We start from the raw sequence: 25,637 nt of genomic DNA, 5'->3' as shown, positions 1-25,637 counted from the left end.
GGGAAGGGATCACTGAGCAAAATAACCTCCGGAGACTCCAGCAGGATTACATATCCCATCAGGAGATCGATTATGCTGTCAATGCGCCTTTAATCCCAACCAGCTTCCTGCTCCATAGCTTTAGTCAGAGTCAGACAACATGAAAACAGGCCTGTCAGTCCAACCGATCCATGCTGAACATACTGCCAAACTCACCCATTCCCGTCTGCCTCCTCCTGTACCCGCTGAGTGGTGATAATGCCCTTGTTGTTTTATTAATGTGTTGTTAATCCAAAACCCAGGTAATATTTTGGGGACAAAGAGTTCAGGTCCTGGCATAACAGATGGTGGAGTTTGAATTCAATAAGCACCTGGAATTGAAGAGTCTCTTGATGACCTGAATCAGTTGTGTGGAAAATCCCATCTGATTCACTCATGCCAGTTCGGGAAGCAAACTGCCCTATTCATCTGCTCTGTCCCACAGGAGACTCCAGATGGATAATACCGTGGTTGACTCTTAAATGCCCTCTGGGAAATAACTGATGTACTAGGCATGAATAAATTTATTTTAAAAATCCCACTTTCCCATTCATGTTTGGAATCAATTGTCCATTCAATGTTGCAAACATACCCTCATCCATCACTTCCTCAGCAAGTTAATTACACACGTAAAATACGGTATCTAAACATGTCTTTTAAAAAAAAAACTCTCTCTTTTCATCTTAAACATATGCCCTCTCGTCTTGCAATCCCCCTCCTGGGAAAAGGCCGCTATCGTTAACTCTAACTTGCCTCTCAATAATTCATAAACTTCTGTCAGGTCACCGTACAAACCCCTAACCACGAGTGAAAACAGTCTCAACTAGGAGAAAGTGAGAACTGCAGATGAGAGATCAGAGTCGAGAGTGTTGTGCTGGGAAAGCACATCAGGTAAGGCAGCATCCGGGGAGCAGGAGAATAAATGTTTTTTTTCACGTAAGTTTCGTTCATCAGGCTTTTCCCCGAAACGTCGATTCTCCTGCTCCTCAAGTACCCCAATATCCAGTACCCCAAACTCGAATCTGAAAATAGTCTCAGCCTATACAGCCTTGCATTATAACTCAAACCTTCCACAGGCAACAAACGTTTTGTGAACCTATTCCAGCTGAATAATATCATTCCCACAACTGGGCGACCAGAACTGGACATAATATTCGAGAGGAGGCCTCATCAATGTCCTGCAAAACATAACGTCCCAACTACTATACACAAAGGAATGAGCAATGAAGGGAAGTATGTGAAATGCCTTTGAATCATCTTGTCTGTTGGTAATGCAAATTACAAGGAATTATGGACCTGCACACCGAGCTTCCCTGTTCTCCAACATACGCAAAGCCACACGTATTGTTGTACCAAAATGTAATACCTTTCATTTATCCAGATTGAACTCCATGTTGCATTTTTCAGTACAACGACTCATTGGATTAAGATCCTTTCGAAACTTTGATAATATTCCTCACTGTCTACAATACTGGTATCGCCTGCAAACCTAAGCAGCATGCCTGCAGTGAGTTCCACTGTTTTCTCATATAGATCAATGATTTATATTTACTTGTAGTTGCCGTGATTTAGCAGTGTGCAGATCACACAACAGTTCGTCATGCAATTAACCATGAGGAAGAAAGCCGCAGACTGCTGGGAGATATTAAACAATTGGAAATAAAAATGGTGAAACCAATTCATTCCAGGGAACTGGGTGATAGTGAAGCAAAATTAAACTTCAAACCAGCTGCCCACGCTCCAGTTGTGGCACTCAGCTGTCTCAGCAAGATGCACCGTAGATTGCTGTTATTATAAACGGGAACAAATTTTCCCTTCTGTCCCGCCTTTGACCAGAAGCACTCCCAACCTCGGAATTGCTTGCGACTCTAAACCATCATAGAAACACCGTGCATTCTCCGGTTGAGTCACTTGAGCCATCGAGTCTCTCTGCAACTTCATTCCCATCTTGATTTCAAGTTGGTTATTCGCGAGTGCATCACTCAGTCCCTCTGATTCTGGGGCGAGGAACAGGGACCATGTGGCAGCAGTGGTTACTGCCTTGTGTTGGGAAACTCGTGAAGTAACCGATGTTAAACTGCATTGCTATTGAAGTATATATTTCAACAAAAGCTTGGTAAAAACAATGACTGCAGATGCTGGAAACCAGATTCTGGATTAGTGGTGCTGGGAGAGCACAGCAGTTCAGGCAGTATCCGAGGAGCAGTAAAATCGACGTTTCGGGCAAAAGCTCTTTGTCAAGAATACAGGCAGAGAGTCTGAAGGGTGGAGAGATAAGTGAGAGGAGGGTGGGGGTGGGGAGAAAGTAGCATAGCGTACAATAGTAAAATGGGGGAGGGGATGAAGGTGATTGGTCGGGGTGGGGAGGGTGGAATGGATAGGTGGAATGGAAGATAGGCAGGCAGGACAAGTCAGGACAAGTCATGGGGAGAGTGCTGAGCTGGAAGTTTAGAAATGGGGTGAGGTGGGGGGAGGGGAAATGAGGAAACAGTTGAAGTCCAGATTGATGCCCTGGTGTTGAAGTGTTCCGTGGTGGAAGATGAGGCGTTTTTCCTCCAGGTGTCTGGTGGTGAGGGAGCTGCAGTGAAGGAGGCCCAGGACCTCCATGTCCTCGGCAGAGTAGGAGGGAGAGTTGAAATGTTGGGCCACAGGGCTGCGTGGTTGATTGGTGCGGGTTTTCCGGAGATGTTCCCTAAAGCGCTCTGCTTGGAGGCACCCAGTCTCCCCAGTGTACAGGAGACTGCACCGGGAGCAACGGATATAATAAATGATATTGGTGGATGTGCAGGTTATAAAAGCTGCACTGATATTGTGCATTTGCTGCTCTGCCTAACATTCCTTATGATACTGTACTTATTACGAGCGCTTATTGCGTGTTAGTGGGCTGCCGTGATCGTATAGTGGTTAGTACTCTGCGTTGTGGCCGCAGCAACCTCGGTTCGAAACGGACTCGCGGCAGTAATTGCTCTATATGACCCAGTCTTTTGTGAAACACAAAGGAATCAGTTGTTTTAAAGTTTTGATTTTCTCCAAGGTGATTTTTTTTTCCTTCAAGCTCTGCTCGCTCACATCTCTGTGTTTCATATGTCAGAATTCAAATCCACCCGTTCTCAGAGATTTATTCCCTCCTACGATCACTAACCGAACTTTCCATCCCATAACCCCCATTTCATTAATTTGGAGATGGCGTTGTTGGACGATGGAGTACGAAGATAGAAATGACCCAACACTAGGTTATGGTCTTACAGGTTTAATTGAAGCACTAGCTTTCAGAGAGCCGCTCTTTCATCATGTGTTTGCGGAGTCTTTTCCCATTTCACTAAGGCATTGTAAAGTCTAATACAGACTCTCACATTGATACCAATCAGTCTGTGTGGCTGGGGTCACTGTTGCTGGGTGAACGTGCCCCCACCCCACCATCGGGACCTGCGGACCATTTGATCCAAATGGTTACCACTGTTGTGAGATCAATACGCATGGAGCAGCTTTTACTGATATGGACCCGAGATAATTCGGGCGGATGGGGGGAGGGGGGTCAAGCTCAGGAAAATGGCACGGGACAGTATCGGGGAAAAGCGACTTTATTGGATAAGATCAGTTTCACTGCTTTTCTGCAATGGCCGAGCGCTATTACCACTGAACATTGAACTGTTAATTCAGACACCAGGCACCTGGGTTTGACTCTGACCATGCTAGGTGGTAGAATTGGAATTCAATAAATATCTGGAATTACGATCTAACAACTCCTATATATCCATGTTCAATTGTTGAAAAAAAACATCTGACATCATTTAAGGAATGTAACAGCCATTCTTACCTGCTCGGGCCTCCATGTGACTCCAGACTCACTACAATATGGTTGAGTTTCAACTATCCGCTGTGCAATTAGGGATACCAATCAATACTGCCGAGTCAGCGACGCCCTCATACTGTAACAGAATAGAAAAAAAGTTCATTCGGCCCTAGCTAGATTACTGTGTGCAGTTCTGCAATTCAGAGTACTGCATGGATGTGATCGCACTGGGAACGTTGCAGTAGAGATTCACTGGGATATTGTCTGGGCTGAAGAGTTTCAGTTGTGAGGAGAGAATGGACAGACTGGGGTTGTTTGTCGGCGAGCAGAGGAGATTGGAGAAGACATGACTGAGATGTACTAAATACTGAGGGATATGGATAGGATAGACTGAAAGAAGCTTTTGTTATTGATGGAGGGATCGAACACTGGAGCCAAAAGATTTCGGGAAAAGGCAGAAAGGTTTGAGTAGATTTGCGGAAATGGTCAGAGAGGCAGAAATCATTCTAACCTGAAAGAAAATCGAGATGTTAAATTGTGATGCCAAAACATGTAAAATTATGGGCTAAACGATGGAAAACTTGATCCAGGTCGTTAAGCAGTTGTGTTTGACAAGTGCTGCCACAACAGGCTGAAGGGCCTCCTTCGATGTTGTCATCCTCCACAGTATTATGGTTAGTGTCCCCACCTGTCACAGGGCTCAATACTCCGCTGGGGGCATCGTAAAAGTTTTAAACCTGTCGCTCTGTTCCCCAGTGAAGGTTATTAATGCCTGGCCTTCCATTCTCGATGGGACATGTCACAGCAGGGAGAGTGCTGTCTGAATCAGCTGGGGAAGGACTGCAGCTCCTGGAGAGATCGAGTGTCATGAAAGTGCAAACACGTAACTTCTGCAAACTGCACATTGTGTTTGTGTTGTAATGAAAACCATTATATAGAGTTGTTCCTGACTGATATGTTTATTTAAATCGGGAATCTGAGGAAGAAAACAAAGTAAACCCATTCAGATCTGCGTGCAGAAACATTTCCAGCAGCTTTGTGTACAATGAGGTTGTCCAGCATAGAACCGCGTTTGGATGCATTGAATTCGAGTTGGTGGGCGCGGCTTGCTTTCACTAGGTGGAGTTACCAGTGTGTAAAGCCATTACACATGATTCAAATAGTGTTCAATGTGATGGTACATTTGCTTAGTGGTTCTCACTGCTCTTAAGTCTGTAGGTTAGTTGGATTGGCCATGTTAAATTGCGCTCATGTGTCCAGGGAGTGAATTCAGTCAGTTAAGTGAATTAGCCATGGGTAACGTAGTGATAAGGTCAGCAGTCACACGATGCCAGGTTTTATTCCAGCAGGTTTATTTGTAATCACAAGCCAGAGGCCTGGAGGGATTGAGATGGGAGCTATGTCTGGTTGAGATGCTGTTCAGAGTCTCCCTACAGACTTGATTGTCTGAACTGTACTTCCTGCCTTGTAGGGAATATGTGACTCTATCAGAGAGGACACTGCCAGCGTTTACTGGGCTGCTCAGACATTGGAGACGATGCTGACGGCGTTTAGTGGGGATGGAATTTTATTTATTTGTGTGTTGGAAAATTTGACACTGAACCAAGGAAAACCGAATGGAAGTTTTCCGGAGTATATGAGGTTTGGAGTCAGTAAATATGTGGTAAATTCACTCTTTCAAGTTCATAAATTTCTGAAAGTCAAGATTTCAAAACCATCGAAGTCGGACTAATAAATGATGGGAGCAGAATTTCTGTCACTCAGACAATCCGTTTCCAAAATATTTGGAAAAGCACATTTAGAGACACAGAAGCAGTGAGTTTCACCAGGAGAGAGACAGCCTGTGGCCAGGTAAAAGTGTAAAGGAGGGTGTAGGGGGTAGAAGGTGTGAGGAAACAATGTCTTATTTGGACGACTTCAGATGCAAATAAATATCAGAAGCAAATGCAGCTGAGTAAGATTCAGCAAAAAAAACTCAGTTTTGAAAGATTTATATTAATATACCACATGAAGCATTATAAATGGAACTGAGCAGATTTTGTATATTGTCAAGGAAAGCTATTCCATAATGAGTAGGAAGTGACCCGTCTCTTGGAGATCGATTTCCTGCTTTAATCCCATGCCTTAAAGGTGGGAGGACGATCGCCATGATATTGGGTTCATTTGATACCCACTGAAATCAGCCAAAGTAACTGAGCATCAAAACTGGCATCTTGTTTTGTAGTTCAACCTTCTGTTTTTCTCATCAGTATTTTCTTTAAGTTGAAATAAATTCGGAGCAAAATTGAACACAACATTAAACGTTCCAATCATATAAATCCAATTCACTTCCGATCATTGGAATGAACAGAGTGAAGTTACAGCAAAATTAATAAAATGAAACGAACAAAACTGCATTTCCGGGAATTTTACCCAGTTCAGTTTCAGCCATATGAGAAAGACCATCGAGCTAAAACATCACCTTCACTTCTCTCTCCGTACATACTTCTTCACGTGAGAGAGAAACTATCTGAAGAAATTATGCGTCAAGATTAAATGTGCGTGTGAATGTGACGGGAATTTCATGTTTGCTGGTTCATTCTGAGACAGTTCCGACTCGAAATAAATCAAGGACAAGGTATTCCTTCCAAGGACGAGGTCAATTGCTTGTATTTTGCTGGTATTATTATTCCACTGAAAGCAGAAACATAATGGTGTGGATTCGATTCGGCTCAGGGAATTTCTTATCCCCTCGGTGCACCAAATGTGATCTTGACGGGGTCACATGTGAGCCCCTTTGCAATGGGCTGAAGTCTCCTAGGGGTTCAGGCGACGGGTTGCTCTTCCATTGCTCATGTGTGGAGTTGAATCCTTCTCTGGCTGTTATTTCCATCATAAGCAGCTCTTGTTTTCCTTTGTGCCTCGCATCTTTAGGATACTTTGGGTGGAGAATCTTGCTCTTGCCCTTCATTGCAACGGAGATTTGTGATAAATCGATATCTCATCAAAGTCGAAGTAAAGCAATTTGATTCTGTTGTAAGTTACATTGGGATAATGAAAAGGAGTGCAAACGTTTCCTTCCTCCTTTCATTTCATCTTGACTTTCTATGAATTTACATCGAATGAAAGGGGAACAAAAAAGGAGAGATCGAGTGCAATATTTTATCCAGTGGGATTGTGAATTTTAGTTTAATACACCACACAAAGTTCTGATCAGTATTTTAAACAGTCAATTGAATTGGAACCGCAGAAAACTTTTCCAATGAAACGAATCTTTCATTCTTTCACAAATTTTTGCTGTGTGAATCATACCACGATCCAGCATCCAGCGTGGTCACCAAGTTGGCAACAATATTATATCCACCAATTTTCTTTAGCAATCACAACATCTGCACATACCCATCTGCGGTGTGTCCAGTGACATTTGTTGTGTCCAGGCCACAGCACATTTCCTGTTCATGACCTTATGAGCCTAGTTCCTGATCTGTCTGATCAGTTTGAGAAACCTTTTCTATCATTCATCCCATCCCCTCAGAATTCTAAAGGTATCAATAAAATAAGACGTTAGACCAAATGACGTAGGATTGGAAGTCGGCCATTCAGCCCATCGAGTCTGCTCCACCATTCAACGAACTCATGGCTGATCTGATAATCCTCAACTCCATTCTCCAGCATTGCCACGACAAAGCTTCATCATCTTTCTGGTTAAATATCTGTCTGGCATAGTTTGAAAATACACAACACCTCAGCCTCAATAACAATTTCGGCAAGGAGTTCCACCGATTCACTGGCCCCTGAGCAAAGAAATTACTCCTCATTTTTGAATTAGGTAATATCTAATTCTGAGTTCATGTCCTCTGGTGCGCTCCTCATACCAGAGGGTGAACCACCTGCCCGTAACTACCCTGTCAAGATCCCATGAATATTGAACGTTTATAAATGTTATTATGTGATTATAGAGCTCCCCTCCATCTCCTTTGTTTCAAGGAGAATAATCCTAGCCTAACCAATCATTCCACGAAGCTCCATTTTCTCCAGTGTTGACAACATGTTCATTAATCTCTGCTGTCCCCTGCAGCATCCTTACATATTATTACAGCAGGAGGAGACATTTATGCGAAGAAACGGTTGATATTTCAAGCACAGATGGGAATTGGAACTTGAAATCAGACAGCGAATGGAATCAAATTGGTCAACACAAGGAGGAAATAGAATAATGATCACTCTGACAAACGAGAATTTAATCATATCTCATTGACATTCAATAACTTTACTGTAAACAAATTACCCCGTGTAATCGTCCACAGAGCTATTATTTCAGGGGAAAAGCTTATCGAAACTGGCTACATAAATACTTTGACAACAATAACATGTTCTTGATACATTTTTTGATTATAAACTCAACTCATTGTTCTGTGAATCCTACATCGTTTGCAAGGCACAAAAGAGACATGGAATGTAACTCTCTCCATTTACCTAGATGGGTATAACTTCAATAACACTTAAGGAACTGGACACCGTCCACGACAATGCAGTCACTTGAGTGTACCCTCTTCAACACCTGCAATATTCCTTCCCTTCACCGCTCAGGCACAATTGCAGCAGATTGCACCACTATAAGATGCACTGGAGTAAGTCATTCGGGCATTTTGACAACCTTCAAAGCTCAACAGCTATACTGACTATATAACAAGGTTGGAAGATGCAACGAAACGCCACCATTTTCAAGTTCCCCTCCAAGGCCCATAGCACCCTGACTTTGAATCGTATCAGAGAGAAACTCATTGGTGAAACGGTCTTGATGGGCAAAATTGCATACTTCAGCCTTCCATCTTTTATCTTACAATTTTAAGAAAAATGTTGATTTATGCGGTGACCAGACTTGTGCTCAGTCCTTTAGCTGTTCCCTAAACTGGTGATTGCTAAAGTTCTGCTGTCATCCACAGTCTGTGGTCAACAATAGAAAATATCTGAAAATCTTCTCAATCAACTGACTCCCCTCGTGATTAGAGTTGTGTTGGAGAAGTACAGCAGGTCCGGCAGCATCTGAGGAGCAGGAAAAATGGACGTTTCAGGCAAAAGCCCTTCATCAGGAATAAGACTGGGAGCACATGTGATGGAGAGACAAATGGGAAGGGGGTGTGGCTGGGGAGAAGGTAGCTGAGAGTGCTGTAAGTCGATACAGGCGTGGGGTGAACATGATATGTCAGAGAAGTAGGTGGAGTGGACAGGTGGGAATCAAGATGCACGGGGGGACAAGTCAGGCGGATGGTGTTGAGCTGGAAGGTGGGAACTGGGGTAAGGTAGGGGAGGGGAAATGAGGCAACGGGTGAAGTCAAAATTGATGCCATGGGGTGGAAGAGTCCCGAGGCGGATGATAAGGCTTTCTTCCTCCAGTCATCGGGTCGTGAGCCAGTGGCGATACAGGACGCCCAGGACCTGCATGTCCTCGGGAGAGTGGGAGGGGGAGTTGAAATGTTTGGCCATGGGGCACTGGGGTTGATTCTTACGGTTATCCTGGAGATATCCTCTGAAGTGTTGTGTGAGGACACATCTCCTCTCTCCAACTTATAGGAGACCGCATCGGGAGGACCGGAACAAGAAATGGCATGTGTGGAAGTGCAGGAGAAACTTTGATGGATGTGGCAGCCACCATTAGAGCCTTGGTCAGAGGTGAGCAGGTAGATGTGGGTGCAGGTTTTGCAATTTCTGCAGTGACAGGGGAATTTATATTTCCCTCCCCATCCCTATCCACTTTTCACAAAGACTGTTTCCTCCACGACTACCTAGTCAAGTCCACGCCCTCCAAAAACCCACCCTCCCCTCACGGCACCTTCCCCTGCCACCACAGGAATTGCAAAACCTGCACCCACATCTTCCCTCTCACATCCTTCCAAGGCTCCAATGAGCCTTCCACATCCATCAAATGTCCGTGTGCACTTCCACACATGTCGTTTATTGCATCTGTTACTCACGATGTGGTCTCCTCTATATTGGGGCCAACATTTTCGAGAGCGCTTCAGAGAACATTTCCAGGGAACCCGCAACATTCAACTCCAACGCCCCATGACCAAAAACATCAATAACCACGTCCCCCGACTCTTCCAAGGACATCCAGTTCCTGGGTCTCCTCCATCGCCATTCCCTCACCACCAGACGCCAGATCTTCCACCTCGGGACCCTCAACCCCAGGGCATCAACGTGGTCTTCACCAGTTTCCTCATCTCTCCACGTTCACCTTATCCGAGTTCCAACTTTCTAACTTGCCACCATCCTACTGACCTGTCCCACTTGTCTATCTTCCTTTCCACCTATCCGCTCCACCCTCTTCTCCGACCTATCACCTTTCACCCCATCTCTATCCACCTCTTGCACTCTCAGCTAAATTCTTCCCAGACCCAGTCCTCCCGTTTATCGCTCCACCCACGAGGCTCCCACCTTTTTTCCTGATGAAGGGCGTTTGCCTGAAACGTTATTTTTTTCTGCAACTCGGATGCTGCCTGACCTGCTGTGCTTCTTCAGCACCACTCTAATCTTGATTATGATTTCCAGCACCTGCAGTACGCACTTCCGTCCATCTGATTCCCCTGTCTATTGATCTTGAATAGGCCGTTGCTAAAGGTCCAGCATCATTTCCCTGCTCTTATATTCCCAGCTGCGGTCAAGAACAGAAAGTATCTCCAACCCCTCTAGACCACTTGATCCCTTGTCCAATCACCTTCAAACATTCGTGAATGTCTACTCCAATTTCTCTTTTGTTACTTTAAACCACTCAGTATTCACACTTTTATCATTGATCCTCCCCAAATTCATTATCACCCACTTCACTGGATTGAATTCCTTTCAGCACATTTTCTTGCCAATTGTTTCCAATCTCCCTGCAGTCTATGGCTTTCTTCCTCATGGTTAACGACATAACTAATTGTTACCTGATCTTCAAACAGCTAAATGATGGCCACGACAAATAATTAAAAATCGTTGACCTGTATGAGAAAACAATAGAACTCATCGAAGCCATGGTTCCTAAGCTTGCAAAGGGGAGCAGAATTGGAGACTGTAAAGAAGGTGATCTAAGGTTCCAGAAGGATCTTAATCCATTGCGTCTTTGGGCTGAAAAATGTCACATGAAGTTCAATCTGGATAAATGGAAGGTATTGCATTTTGCTACATCAAATATTAGTAGGGCTTATACAACTAATGATCGGGCATGCATCGTGTTGTGGAACACAGAGGCCAGGAATGCAAGTACATAATTCATTTTAATTTGCTCCATATATAGACAGAATAGTTTAAAAAAATGTCATCTCACCTTCGTTGCTCTGTCCTTTGAGCGTGGGAGTTGGTACGTTCTGTTGAAGTTGAATAGGACATTGGGTGATGCATCTTCTGGAAAACTGTGTCCAGTTCTTGTCGCCCAGAAATAGCAAGGAAATTATTCAGCTGGAGTAGGTTTAGAACAGGTATGCCAGCGTATGGCGAGTGGGGAAGGTTTGTCTTATAACGAAAGGCTGGACATTCTGAGACTACTTTCACTCGAGCACTGGAGTTTGAAAGGCGACCTGATAGAAATTAATAAATTATTGAGAGTTCGGCTCGAGTTTACTGTAACTGTCTTTTCTCTAAGGAGGGGGCACTTCAAGACGAGAGGGCAAATGTTTAAAGTGAAAAGAGGGATTTAAAATAATACATGAGAGGCTTTTTTTTAACAGAGGATGGTTTATGTGTGCAATTCACTTCCTGAGGCAGTGATGAATGAATGTACATTTACAATATTTATAGGATATTTGGATCGATAAATGAATTCGAAAGTATCAGTGGGATTAACAAAAGCTATTCATTCATGCCTGGTATATAATTTATTGCCCAGAGGGAAGTTCAGAATCAACCACGATATTATGGATCTGGAGTCACATACCAGCCAGATCAGATAGGTAAGGCAGTTTCCTTCCCAATCAGGCATTAGTGAATCAGATCTACTGATTCAACATCATCATTAGACTCTAGGTATTTATTTCAATAAAATTCCAGCATCTGCCATGCCAGGGTTTGAATTCGTGTCCACAGAATTATATCTGGACATTCATATTAACAATGCAGTAATAATATCACAATGGCATTATTAACACTCAGCAGTTACAAGGGTCGTCAGATGCGACTCGTTTAGTTTGGCATTATGTTCAGTTTGAGCTGGTAGGAGTGAAAGGCCTGTTTTCATGCTGTGTGTGTCTGTGACTTTGACGCTATGAAACTGGCAGCTGGTTTGGATGAACAGCAGCGTTGACAGTTTAATTGATCTCCTTCTGGAATATGTAATCTTGCTGGTTACTCTGGAGGTTCATCTGCTCATTGAGCCCTTCTCATACACGGGATTGTTGAAAGGTCTGTCCCCAGTTTGACTGAGTAGATGAGTTTCCATTCAGCAGGGAATTGAATCCCGCATTGCGCTGGTTTCTCTGTGATATCGGTGTCCTTGTATCTATCCAGGATGAACGATTGGTTGAATTCATGTCCACGCAGACGTAAGTCCCGTTATCCATGTTGTGAATGTGTTTTTATTCTTCCTGATATACCCACTGGGTGTGGATGTCGCTGGTCAGGACAGCATTTGTGGTTCTTCCTGATTCGCTGCTGCGTCGCTGCACGAGAGACATGGATTTGATCCCAGTCTCGTGTGACTGTGTGCAGTTTGCACATTCTCTCTTTGCTTACGTGAGTTTCCTCCCACAGACTGAAGGTGTGCAGGCTACTGGGATCAGACATGGGAAATGAAGGGGACCGGAATAGTTATGAAGTGTGGGTCTGCTAGGATGTTCTTCAGAGAGATGGTGTCGACTGGAAGGGCCGAATGGCCTGCTTTCCCACACGGTCGTCATTCTCGGATTAAGTGTCAGCTATTTCGGTCAGGTCCTGGAGGCACAAGTAGGTAGGATTGGGTAAAGATGGTAGCATCCCCTGTATAAGCGACATTCATGAATGGGATTGCAGGAAATTAAAGGCATGTTCTCTGTTCCTGAGGTCAGGCTTCCATTCCAGGTTCTATTCGTCAAACTTTAACATTACCAGTTCCGTGTGTGAGTCCCCAAGGATGACTCGTTTATTATATAACCACAACACCACCTTCTCCAGGTTGCAGTATTTATTGGGAACAAGAAGCTGATTCTGAGTTGATGCGAACAAAAGCCGATGCCATTGTCAAAACCACTGATCCAAACAGGAAAATGAAATTTCGTACATTGCCTCCCCAAAGTTAAAGTCTCCACACACTTCGGATGCGCCAATCGGCTGTCTCAGCAACATGTACTGTTTATGGTCATAATATTATAAATGGGGGCAAGTATTCCCTTCCGCCCCGCTTTTGACGAGGAGCTGTGCCAACCTCGGAAATACATGCGCCTCTCTCCTGTCATTCCATCCCAGTTTCCAATTGGATCTTCGTGGCTGCTTCACACAGTTTCTCTGATTCCGGGTCTGGAACTGGGATTATGTGTGATTGCATGCAGCAGTTGGTCCTGCCTTGTGTGGGCAAAGTGATGAAGTCGCCGATATTCAAATATAATGCTATTGAAGCATCCGTTTCAACAATGTTCTGCACTCACCCAAAAGTTTGGAGAGTTTCATTAATCCCATTCTCCTGTACTCTCATTCATGGAACCTCCACAGTCTCTGGGGATGCAAAAGTTAAAGATTCGGTTCATTTTGCGTTCCCACATGCCTGCCGCTAAGTCCTGATATTGTACATTCTTCCTGACATTTCCTCTGCTACCATACTGGTTGCAGTTTGCAAGCGTGGTCTGTGGAAAGCTGTAACCGTTCAGTAGTTCGCATTCTGCGTTGTGATTGCAGCGACCTCGGCTCTAATCCACACCATAGGGGTCCGTTCTCTCAAAGCTTTCCTTTTGGTGAAACACGGTAAGAAATCAATCGTTTTTTAAAAGATAATATTCTCCGAGGTGATGATTTCTTTTCCATCGAATTTTGTTGTTCTGCGTTTCAAATATCAGAATTTAAACCCAAAAGTTCTCGAAGATGTCTCTCCCTCGCACTCTCCCTAGCTCTCTTTTACGTCCCTCATCCCATTTGACTGAGGCATTGCACAATCTAACATACACTTTCACGTTGATACCATCCAGTCTGTGTTGTTGCACTCACTGTTGCTGGGTGACCATGCCCCAATCTCTTCATTGGCACCTTCAAATCACCTGATCCGTTTGGATATCGTGGCCGTGAGATCAATTCTCTTTTCGCAGCTTTTACTGACATAGACCAGAGATTATTGGAGTGTGAGGCTCAATGAAAGGGCATAGGGAATAACTGGGGAAAAGTGACTCTATTGGGAAAGATCCCCCAGGAGGGCTTTCTGCGATAGCCTAGTGGTATTTTCGCTGGATTGTTAATATTCAGTGGAGACGGGTTCGATTCCCACCACACCACGACGATGATCGTATGTGAATGCAATAAATGCCTAGAATTAAGAATCCGTTGTCTTAAAAACCCATCTGTTTCACTGACGTCCTTATCTGGTCTGGCGTCCACGTGACTCCAAACCGGAAGGCAATAAATGCTGTAGAGCCACCCCCGATGCTGTCACAGAATGGAAATATGTTCATTCGGCTGAGTGCTAGAATTGTCCAGGGATGAGATCGCACTGGGAGAGTTGCAGGAGAGATTCACTCGGATAGTGTCTGGGCAGAAGAGTCTCAGTCATGAAGGGAGACAGGATAGAGTGGGGTGGTTTGTCACCGTGCAGAGGGGTTTGTGAGAGGTATAGATAAGGTAGACTAAAAGAAGCGTTTCCCAGCGATGGAAAGAACGATCACAGGGGGGCAGAAATTTAAGGAGAGAGACAGAATGGTTAAAGTAGATGTGTGGAAAAGCGGTATAGGCCAGCGGGTGTTGGAATTTGGAACACACTGTCTGGAAGGGTCAGAGAGGCAGCAACCCTTATAACCTGAAGGAATATTCAGATGTGAATATTTTCTGCCAATACCTGTAAGGCTTTGGGCTAAATGGTCGTTAAGCAGTTGCTTTTGACAAATGCAACCACAACGGGCTGAAGTGTCTCCTTTGAAACTGTTGTCCTTGCTAGTATAGTGGTTAGTGTCACCGTATGTTATGCGGGAGTTCGGAGCTCAATTCCTGGCTGGGGCAGTGTATATATTTTAAAACTGTCGCTCCGTTTCCAAGTGCGGGTTATTAATGACTGTCCTTCCATTCTCCATGGGAAATGTCACAGGAGGGACAGAGCTGTCTGAATCAGCGTGGGGAAGGTCTGCAGCTCCCGGAAGACAGAGTGTTAATGAAAGTACAAACACATGACTTCCGCAACCTGCACCTTGTGTCTGTACTGGAGGCTAAACCATTTAATAGAAAGAAGGAGGAAGCTGAGGAAGAAACAGGGTAAACCAATTCAGATGTGAGCACAGAAACATTTTCCACAGCATCATGAGGAAAACTGACAAATGGCTCTGAGAAAGAGTTTGTCTTTCAGAACTGTTAGGTCACAGAGATGGTTTTTGTTCCTCTTAAGCCCTTAAGATTTTGAATAACAATTTATCTAAGACTTGAAATGTTTGAACACACCAGGCGATGAGTCACGTGCTGGAAACTGTGTTTCCAAGCCAGATGTTTGATAACTGATAATAATGCAATAGGCTGAAGGACCATTCGCCATGCTTTTAAAAACTCAAAAACTGTCATTTTTCAACTGAACAAAACGGGCAAAAACAAAGTCATCAAGAAAAGTTCCAAGCATTGCATATGTCATCCTTGGTGCGAAATTGCTGAAATGCAGCTGTCTCACTGCTATTTCCCAATTTCGATTTACAGTCAGGGAAAATAAAAATGTTGTTCCTTATGAAAATCTGTAATTGAACACGAGTTCCTGACATTACAAAACAACAAAGGAAACAGTTCTGTCAGAGTCAGTGAGAATTTCATATCGGAGATGAAATCAAATGGGAAGAAACGCTGAAATAAATTGCCTTTGCCTGCTGAGACTCAGTACTACAAAATGATCCTTATTGAAACATATAGGCATTTTCAAGGATTTAATAAGTTGGATGCAGAAAGTTTGGTTCTGTGACCAGAGCACCTCGTATCGAATGACTTGGAGATGCCGGTTTGGACGAGGGTATGCAAATTTGAAAATCACACAACCGCAGGTTATAGTTCAACAGGTTTAATTGGAAGTACTAGCTTTCGGACCACTGCTCATTCATCAGGTGATTGTGGAGTACACAGTTGTAAGACACAGAATTTATAGCATATGTTTGCAGTGTGAACGTAACTGAAATTGTACATTGAAAAATACCTTGATTTTTTGCTCAGTCTCCGATCTGTTAGAATGACCATGTTCACTTCACTTCTTTCATATGCAAAGCGCAAAACTTTTTTATTTTAAAGTTTCATTCTCAGGTGAAGTTTAACAACTGGTGTCTTCCCCCGTGTGCTGCTGTTTGTTCCAAAATGTTTAGACTGATTCAAGTTTATAAAAATGAATTACCAGAGACTTTCATGGTTTCATGAAGTTTTTGAGCAAAGTACAATGTAACTCTGCAAGTGCATATTCACCCCACAGACGGATATGTGTGTGTGTGTGTGTGTGTGTGTGTGTGTGTGTGTGTGTGTGTGTGTGTGTGCAGGACGGTCTCTGTTTGAAGATAGGACAATGGGATCACGTGTACTGTGACATCAACCCAATGACCATGGGTACCGAATTTAGCTATCAGTCTCTGTGGGGGCACTTTTAGCTGCTGCCTGTTCCGAAGACTGCCTTGGAGGATTGTCACCCGAAGATCCGAGGTCAAATGTCCTGGATCACTGAAGTGCTCTCCAACTGGGAAGGGGCACACCTGTCTGTTGATTGATGTGCAGCGCCCGTTCCATTGCTGCAGCCTCTGCTCAGCTTCACCAATGTACCATGTCTTAAGGCATCCTTGTCTGCAGCATGTTGTTTTTTTTAGATTAGCGTCAGTCTAAACATTATGGCATGGACGCAGTACACAGGGACTAACACCTTCAACATATTATCTGTGCTGACACAAATTGGTAAACTCCACATGAGAATGTAACTGTTAAAATAAAGTTTTCCGATTTACATAAGAAAGAAATGAACCTAACATAGTCATTCTAACAGATGGAAGACTTAACAAGCAATCAAGGTATTTTTCCAATGTATAATTTCAGTGACATTACACTGTAACCTTTCGCTATAAATTCTGTACCTTACCACTGTGTACTCCACAGCCACCTGATGAAGGAGCAGCTCTCCAAACGCTATTGCTTCCATTAACCCTGTTGGACTATAACCTGGTGTTGTGTGATTTTTAACTTTGTATTAGAATGCGGATCCCACAATTAAAATAGAGACGAAGGAGCATTTATTCTCTCAGACAGTTCCGTATCAGTGGACTTTCTTGGAGCAGAAGGCTGTTGAGGAAGTGTCATTAGGTGTAATGAGGCTGAGATCGGCAGATCTTCAAACAGCAAAGACATCAAGCGTTATGGCGAAAGGCAAAAACTTGCAGTTCAAGGTTATCAGATCAGATATGAAACCATTCAATAGCGGAGTAGACTTGATGGTCTGAAGGTGTCTATCTGTTCCTAAAATTGCTGGCCTTAATATGAAGCTGCAAAACCGACCTGAGTAAAATGTGCCCAATTTTAAAAAGCGTGGTTCCCCCGGAGCACTGAACCGAGGTGAAATGTACAAAGAACAACACACAAAGGGCAGACAATATTGGGTAATTGATCCGAAGTGATCAGTATACCAAGGTAAACAGCAAAACCGATATTCAGTATCAACATTGAACCTGGCTCCACGAGGTATGTAGTTAACTCTCACAAACCACTATTCCCCTTCCGTTTTCCAGACGCCCCCTCCGTTCTTGTTTTAAAATGATTGAATGTCAGGCAATTGCAGATGACATTGCTGATGTGGAACTGCAGCATATAGAACAGAGAACATTACAGCGCAGTACAGGCCCTTCGGCCCTCGATGTTGCGCAGCCCTGTCATACTAATCTGAAGTCCATTCCATCTACACAATTCCATGTACGTCCATATGCCTCTCCAATGACGACTATAAAGCACTTAATCTTGGCGAATCTACCACCGTTACAGGCAAAGCATTCCATGCCCTAACTACTCTCTGAGTGAAGAAACTACCTCTGACATCTGTCTTATAACTATCTCCCCTCACTTTAAAGTTGTGGTCCTCGTGTTTGCCATCCCCATACTTGGAAAAAGACTCTCCCTGTCCACCCTATCTAAAACGCTGATTATCTTGTATATCTCTATTAAGTCACCTCTCAGTCTTCTCTCCAACGAGGACAGCCTCAAGGCCCTCAGTCTTTCTTCATAATACATTCCTTCCATATCAGGCAACATGCTAGAAAATCCCCTCTGCACCCTTTCCAAAGCGTCAACATCCTTCTTATAATGCGGTGACCAGAACTATTCACAATACTTCAAATGTGGCCGTACCAGATCTTTATACAGCTTCAGCATAACCTTCTGATTCCAGAACTCAATCCCTCTATTAATAAAGGCCAAAACACTGTTTTCCTTCTTAACAACCCTGTCAACCTGGGTGGCAACTTTCAGGGATCTGTGAACATGGACACCGAGATCTCTCTGCTCATCTGCACTTCCAAGAATCTTACCATTCGCCCAGTACTTTACATTCCGATTACTCCATCCAAAGTGTATCACCTCACACTTGTCCACATTAAACTCCATTTGCCACCTCTCAGCCCAGCTCTGCATCCTATCTATGTCTCTCTGCAACGGACTACATCCTTCGTCACTATCCACAACTCCACCGACCATAGTGTTGTCTGCAAATTTACTAACCCACCCTTCTAAGCCCTCATCCAGGTCATTTATAAAAATGACGAATAGCCCTGGACCCAACATCGACCCTTGCGGAATGCCGCTAGTAAATGGACACAAAGATGAACATGTTGCATCAAGTACAACACTCTGTTTTCTTTGAGCGAGCCAATTACTGATCCAAACTGCTATGTCTCTCACAATCCCATTCCACCGCATTTTGTATAGTAGCCTACTGTGGGAACCTTATCGAACACCTTGCTGAAATCCATATACAGAACATCAACCTGCTTACTCTCATCCACCTGTTTGGTCACTTTGTCAAAAAACTCATAAGATTCGTTAGGCACGACCTACTCTTCACAAAACCATGCTGACTGTCCCTGACCAGATTATTCTTTTCTAGATGATTATAAATCCTATTCTGATAATCTTTTCCAAAGCTTTAGCCACAATTGAAGTGAGACTCACTGGTCTGTAATTACCAGGGTTGTCTCTACTACCCTTCTTGAAAAAGGGAAACACATTTTCAATCCTCCAGTCCTCAGGCACTATTCCTGTAGATAATGATGGTTTCTAGATCAATGGCACGGGCTCCGCAATCTCTTCCTTTGCTTCCCAGAGGATCCTAGGATAGATCCCATCTGGCCCAGAGGACTTGTCTATTTTCACACACTACAGTGTTTCTAATATCACTTCCTTGTGAACCTCAATCTCTTCGAGTCTAGATGCAAGTATCTCTGTATCTTCCTCGCCAACATTTTCATTTTATATAGTGAACACTGTCGAAAAGTATTTATTTAGTGTTGCCCATGTCTCCTCTGACTCCACACACAACTGCGCACTATTATTCTTGATTGGCCGGAATTTAACTCTCGTCATTCTTTTATTCCTGACATATCTATGGAAAGACTTAGGGTTAACCCTGATCCTATCCGCCAACAATTTCTAATGTCTCCTCCTGGCTCTCATGTCTCCTCCTGGCTCTTCTGAGCTCTCTTGTAATGTCATGCAGGGAAACGATTCTGTCTGCTGCACATCATTCTGCTTCGAAATATCAGGCAGTATTTCATATTGATTACTGTAAACGTTAACCTTTAACAAGCCATGACAGTGAAATCACTGAATGCTCATCACTATACTACCAGGGAAGATTTCTGTTAAAATCACCCTGGACACCATGAGATTCGCCATTCTATTCTCCCATCCCTCTGTGCGTGATCCCCTCTGCCCGATTCCGGTCTTGTTGCTTGGTTTACAACACTGAGGCTATCCAATCATCTTTGCATTTCAGTTTCTAAAGGATGAGACCTTCTCTCTGAGCTGGCAATGTGCTTGCTCAGTGGCGATAACACTGTCCTTGTAAACTAGAAAAGTGCTTGAAATAGGCCATTCCTGTTTTTCATTCCAAGAACTTGAGGCAAAAAAGTTTGGCAGGACAGGAAATAGCGGGCGTGAGTAGTGATCTAGTTTGGCAACAAGAACGAGGTGAGACAGTATAAACTACAGAGTAATGGGGAAACAATGGGCAAGGAACACTGGGACGGGAGGGGCTGAATGCTTCCTTTCTTTGCTGTAACCAGACATTGGTGTTGAACTCTGAAATGGGATAATATCAGACAAGTCGGTGAAATCTGCTTGTTTTCTCCCGAGGCCTGTGACACACTTGGGGAACTGTGTCTGCGTGTTTCAGTCTATGGTTAAAAATGGGGTTCAGTTCCCATCTCAAACTTTAATCCCACTTATTGTGTTTTACGAGATTAAAACGTTCCAGAGAAATTAGCCCTCACGTGAAATGTAAGAGCATACAAGGTTACTGACCAAGTGTTGGGAAACGAGATGAAGGGACCCAGATCTGTGCTGTAAACACGCGATAATTCAATCATTTTTGAGGGGAAACATATCTGCAGTGACATAATTCCAAAAACTGTGTTATGAAGAAACGGTGCAACGGCTTCTGCCCTCATCCCTGGTGGTCTAGTGGTTAGTATTCAGCGCTTTAACTGAGTGGCCTGGGTTTCATTACCGTTTAGGAAATCAGGACTTCTTATTCCTGATGCAGAGAGCGCAGCTCTACCAGGAATCTGTTTCATGCCTTAGATCAGTCAATACCCCAGCTCATCAAAGAAGGGAATAGTGCCTTCCCTCTCTCTGCACAGTCGGACCGTTAATCCTTCATTCTCCTCTGATTCCACTTCCCAAAAAGTTTCAAAATATTGTCAAAACTGAGTCTCAGCTATTTCTTTTCTGCCTTTTCATCCACCGGAGCTGCAGCGATTGAGTGCGTTGGTTTCTGAAAACGAAACGTACCCATGAGCAATGTATTAGGCTCTTCCAGGATTGCCTTCACTGACAACGGTGGGACATGCTGATGTTGTCTATGATAAGGAAGTGCCAGTGTTTGAGTTGAGTAGACAAAGTTAAAAAATACACAATATCAGGGCAGAGTCCAGCAGGTTTATTTAGAAGCACTAGCTGTTGGAGAGCCGCTCCTTCATCAGGTGGGTGTTTTACTGCAGAAACTTGATGTTTGTGTCAAAATGCGCGATCTTTTGGAAGATCATCTGGACTTTAACCGACCGTTCGTGGTGTCGACTGTACCCATGACTTGGAGGTGTTGGTGTTGGACTGGGGTGGATACATTTAATAATCAGACAAAGCCATTTTCGATTCCAACAGTTGACAAACACCTGATGAAGAAGCAGTGCATGGAACACTGGTGCTTCCAAATAAGTCTGTTCAATACCATCTGGTGCTGTGTGATTTTTACTCTGATAGCTCTTGGTAACGTTTAACTGATCGAAGACAGTGAAAGAATTTTCGCTCGTGAAGATGAAAATTTCAAATATTATCCACCTCAGCATTACAAAAATGATTAGGTTGGATGTGTGATGAATCTCCACAATGCGCTTGCGCAAAGTAAATTTGAACTTACAACCGCCTGATGCGTAGCCAGCAATACGAATGGTTGTGCCACTGGCCAGATGCACAGCTGAGGTTTTACACGCTGCAGAGCTGTGGGGTTAACAAGGACATGAGCAATAACAGTAACAGTCACAAGGTGAACAAATAACAAAGATAATAACCATCATTGATTCACTTCAAATTGTCCTCAAAAAAACGACCATTCACAATCTAATCAGCCAATCAATGAGGTCACTGCTGATCTTGGAAATTGCAACTGACTTTGCTACGTTTTCACCAAAATTTGAAGTAAACTCCATCCTAATCATAATATCGCATATTCCCATTAATTTTCAGCTTTAGATTACGATAGTGACCGGACCGTATTTGCTGGAAATGAGTGGAAACGTCCTTCCGGTGACGTAATCCAGTGCAGAGACGGCCAGAAATGAAAAGAAAACGACATGAATCATCACTCCCATTTCTCTCTGTACCAATGCGTTTTCCTGAGTTGAATATTTGCAGGACTTGACTTTACTATCTAAAGAATTAATTATTTTCCCGGGAAAGATTCTTCATAAATGAATTAACATCTGAGGTGTTCAAACATATTTTACTTTAGATTAAAATAGTTGAATATCCTTTCCCCCAGCCTAATGTCCCAATCCTTCCTCCTCTTCCATGTAAATACAAGCTGATCCAGGTGATTTTGGAGCTCCCAACCTGACGTTCCAATGCTCCTTGCTGCTCCATGTCAAAAGAAGCGGCTCGACTTGAAGTTGGAGCTCCCAGTCTGATGTCCCAATGCTCCCTGCTCCATGTCAGCAGAAGTGGTACAGTTCAGGTTAGACCTACCACTCTGATGTCCCAATGCGCCCAGCTGCTAAATGTCATTAAACGCTGATCCTTGTGAGGTTGGAGCTCCCAGTCTGATGTCCCAATGTTCCCTCCTCCATGTCAATAGAAGTGGTCCAGTTGAGTTTGGATCTAACACTCTGATGTCCCAATGCTCCCTGCTGCTACATGTCATTAAAAGCTGCTCGAGGTGAGAGTGGAGCTCCCAGAATGATCTCCCAAAGCTCCCTGCTCCAGGCCAACTGAAGCTGCTCCAAATGAGGTTGGATCTTGCATTCGGATGTGCCAATGCTCCCTGCTGCTCCAGGTGTGGTTGGAACTCCCAGACGGATGCCAAAATGCTCCCTGGTCCACGTCAAAAGACGCTGTTCCAGATGAAGTGGGAGCTCCCATCCCTGGCGGCGCACATACGTCTATACCATCATAGAAATACTGCCCACTCAACATTTCCACCACTGGAACCATTGGTGGACTCTCCACATCATGAGAAGCTGATATTATTTTTAGTCACCACCGAATCATTATTTCCAAAAGTCATTCTTTCTTAAACCGTACTTAGCATGTGCATACTGCAGTCAATCCGAAGTAAGATAATGGTGCTAATTGATCTATGCTTAATAAACATTACATCCTATTTTTCATGTTGAGTAACTGCGAGTTAGCAAGGACAATGTTTATATTGAAATCACACTTTTATTCCAGGTGAGAGAATGTGGTTTGCATTATTTAAAATGAACTTGTTCACTGTGTAAAATGTCCAAATAAATCTCAATTTCAAAACAAAATTGGTAACGTTGTCATCTATCTTAAAATGAGATGTCTTCTTCTTTCAACCAGACGGGTATTATAATGACAAGTCTATTAATGATATGCGTATAAAGTTACTTTAAATCGCAAGGTTTGTGAAGGATTGTAGCTCAGGTTGAGGTTTAGGGTTTAGGTTTGCTCGCTGAGCTGTAGGTTTGATATCCAGACGTTTCATTACCTGGCTCGGTAACATCCTTAGGGGCGATCTCCAAGTGAAGCGAAGCTGTTGTCTCTTGCTTTCTATTTATATCTTTCTCCTGGATGGGGTTCCTGGGGATTGTGGTGATGTCATTTCCGGTTTGTTTTCTGCGGGGTTGATAGATGGCTTTTTGATCTATGTGTTTGTTTATGACATTGTTGTTGGAGTGCCAGGCCTCTGGGAATTCTCTGGCGTGTCTTTGCTTAGACTGCCCCAGGATCAATGTGTTGGCCAAGTCGAACCGGACTACCAAAAATCCATAAACCAGGAGCCCCCTCAGACCCATAGTCTCATTACCCAGAGCACCAAATTACAGACTGGACAAAGAACTACACGCAAGACTGAAATACCTCATAGAAGATTCACAGCACTCCATCCACTCCACCCAGGAATTCCTAAATATCATCAAAAACACCAAAGTAGAAGAAGGGAAGCAATGGTCTCATTCGACATAATAGCACTGTTCACCTTCATCAACATCGACATGGCAAAGGAAGCACACTTTTAGAAGAGACCATCACACACACCAACCACCATCAATCACATTACCAAGGAAAACATCATGAAGCTTGTGGATCGGTGCCTCACCACCCACTACACTTTCAACAACATCGTCTACAAACAAACCCCCAATGGCCCACCCATAGGACCTCCGCTATCAGGATTCAGAGCAGAAGCAGTAATGCAAAGACTAGAACAAACAGCCCTAGAAACAATCAAACCAAAATATGGGTCCGCTACGCAGATGACACCTTTGTCATCACAAAACGAAACAAGATAGTAAAGACATTTAACATCATCAACAACACTCTCACAGGCATAAAGTTCAACAAGGAAGAAGAAACCGACAACAAACTCGCATTCCTGAATGACACAGTAGAAAGAAAGGACAACGGAGAACTACAAACCTGCGTATGCAGAAAACTGACAAACACTGACCAAATACTTAACTACACCAGCAACCATCCCATCACACACAAACGAAACTGCGTCAGAACAGTATTCCAACGAGCCACCAGACACTGCAGCACAGACGAACTTCGGAAAACAGAGGAAAACCACCTTTACAATGTATTCGAGAAGAACAGATACTCAAAAAATACAGTCCACACTTTCCTCAAGAACAAACCACGACAAGCAGACCAAACACAGCCAGAAACCATAACCACCTTACCATACATCAAAGAAGTTTCAGACATGACAGCCAGACTACTAAGACCCCTCGGAATCCTAGTAGCACACAAACCCACCAACACTCTCAAACAAAAACTAACAAACTTAAAAGAACCAGAACAATCCAAAGACAAAACCAACGTCATCTACAAAATTCCATGCAAGGACTGTCACAACTACTACGTAAGACAACAGGAAGAAAGTTAGCCACCAGGATATACGAACACCAGCTCGCCAAAAAAATACACGACCTTCTCTCCTTCGTAGCCCTACACACGGATTAATAATACCACCATTTCTACTGGGACAACACATCTATCCTGGGACAGGCTAATCAAAGTCACGCCTGAGAATTCATAGAGGCCTGGCACTCCAACCACAACGCCATAAACAAACACATAGATCGAGATGCCATCTATCAACCCCTCAGAAAACGCACAGGAAATGACATCACCACAAACCCCAGGAACCCCATCGAGGAGAAAGATATAAATAGAAAGCAGGAGACAACAGATTCTCTTCACTTGGAGGTCGCCACTGATGATGATGTTACCTAGCCAAGTAATGAAACGTCTGGATATCAAAGCTACAGCTGAGCAAGCAAACCTTCACCCTACATTTTAAATTATTTTTCATGTTTATGTTGCATGAATCTGCGGTCATTGGTCCACAGTTTAGTTTCACTCCCTAAAGGTAACATGCTGATTTCTCCAGTTGTTCATAGTTCAATGTGATGCATCCAGTGTGTGCATAACGAGAGGGAGCTTGCTTCCCACATCTTGTGTTTATCTGTGCCTTATGTCCAGCATTCATCAATGGCGAGAGCTAGGGGCGAGGGCGAGACCAATGTGTCAGCCTTTCCGTGCCCATGCACGGCACCAACATTGGCAATTCTCCACTGTGCATTTACAGCCAGTCCTCAGTGCCCCTACACCCACGCCCTGCCCCTTTGAAGTATCGCCATCATTTTGTGCTGTCTCGCTGTGCTCTTCTCACCAGGATGAATTACTTCTTCTCAACCTCCTCCAGATTTCATCTGACAAAACGTTCATTAAGAATCCCTTTGCATAAACATGC

The 25,637-nt window shown here is 43.7% G+C and overlaps 1 long non-coding RNA gene across 1 annotated transcript in view; it reads left to right on the top strand.

Moving 5' to 3' along the window:
- The window catches only part of LOC140468632 (uncharacterized), a 642,185-nt gene that overhangs the window by 140,158 nt on the left and 476,390 nt on the right, over positions 1–25,637 (top strand). The window lies entirely within an intron of this gene.

Source organism: Chiloscyllium punctatum, chromosome 47 (assembly GCF_047496795.1).
Source record: "Chiloscyllium punctatum isolate Juve2018m chromosome 47, sChiPun1.3, whole genome shotgun sequence".
NCBI classification, from domain to species: Eukaryota; Metazoa; Chordata; class Chondrichthyes; order Orectolobiformes; family Hemiscylliidae; genus Chiloscyllium; species Chiloscyllium punctatum.
Note: the sequence above shows the minus strand (reverse complement) of the source record. Positions and strands in the feature narration are given on the sequence as shown.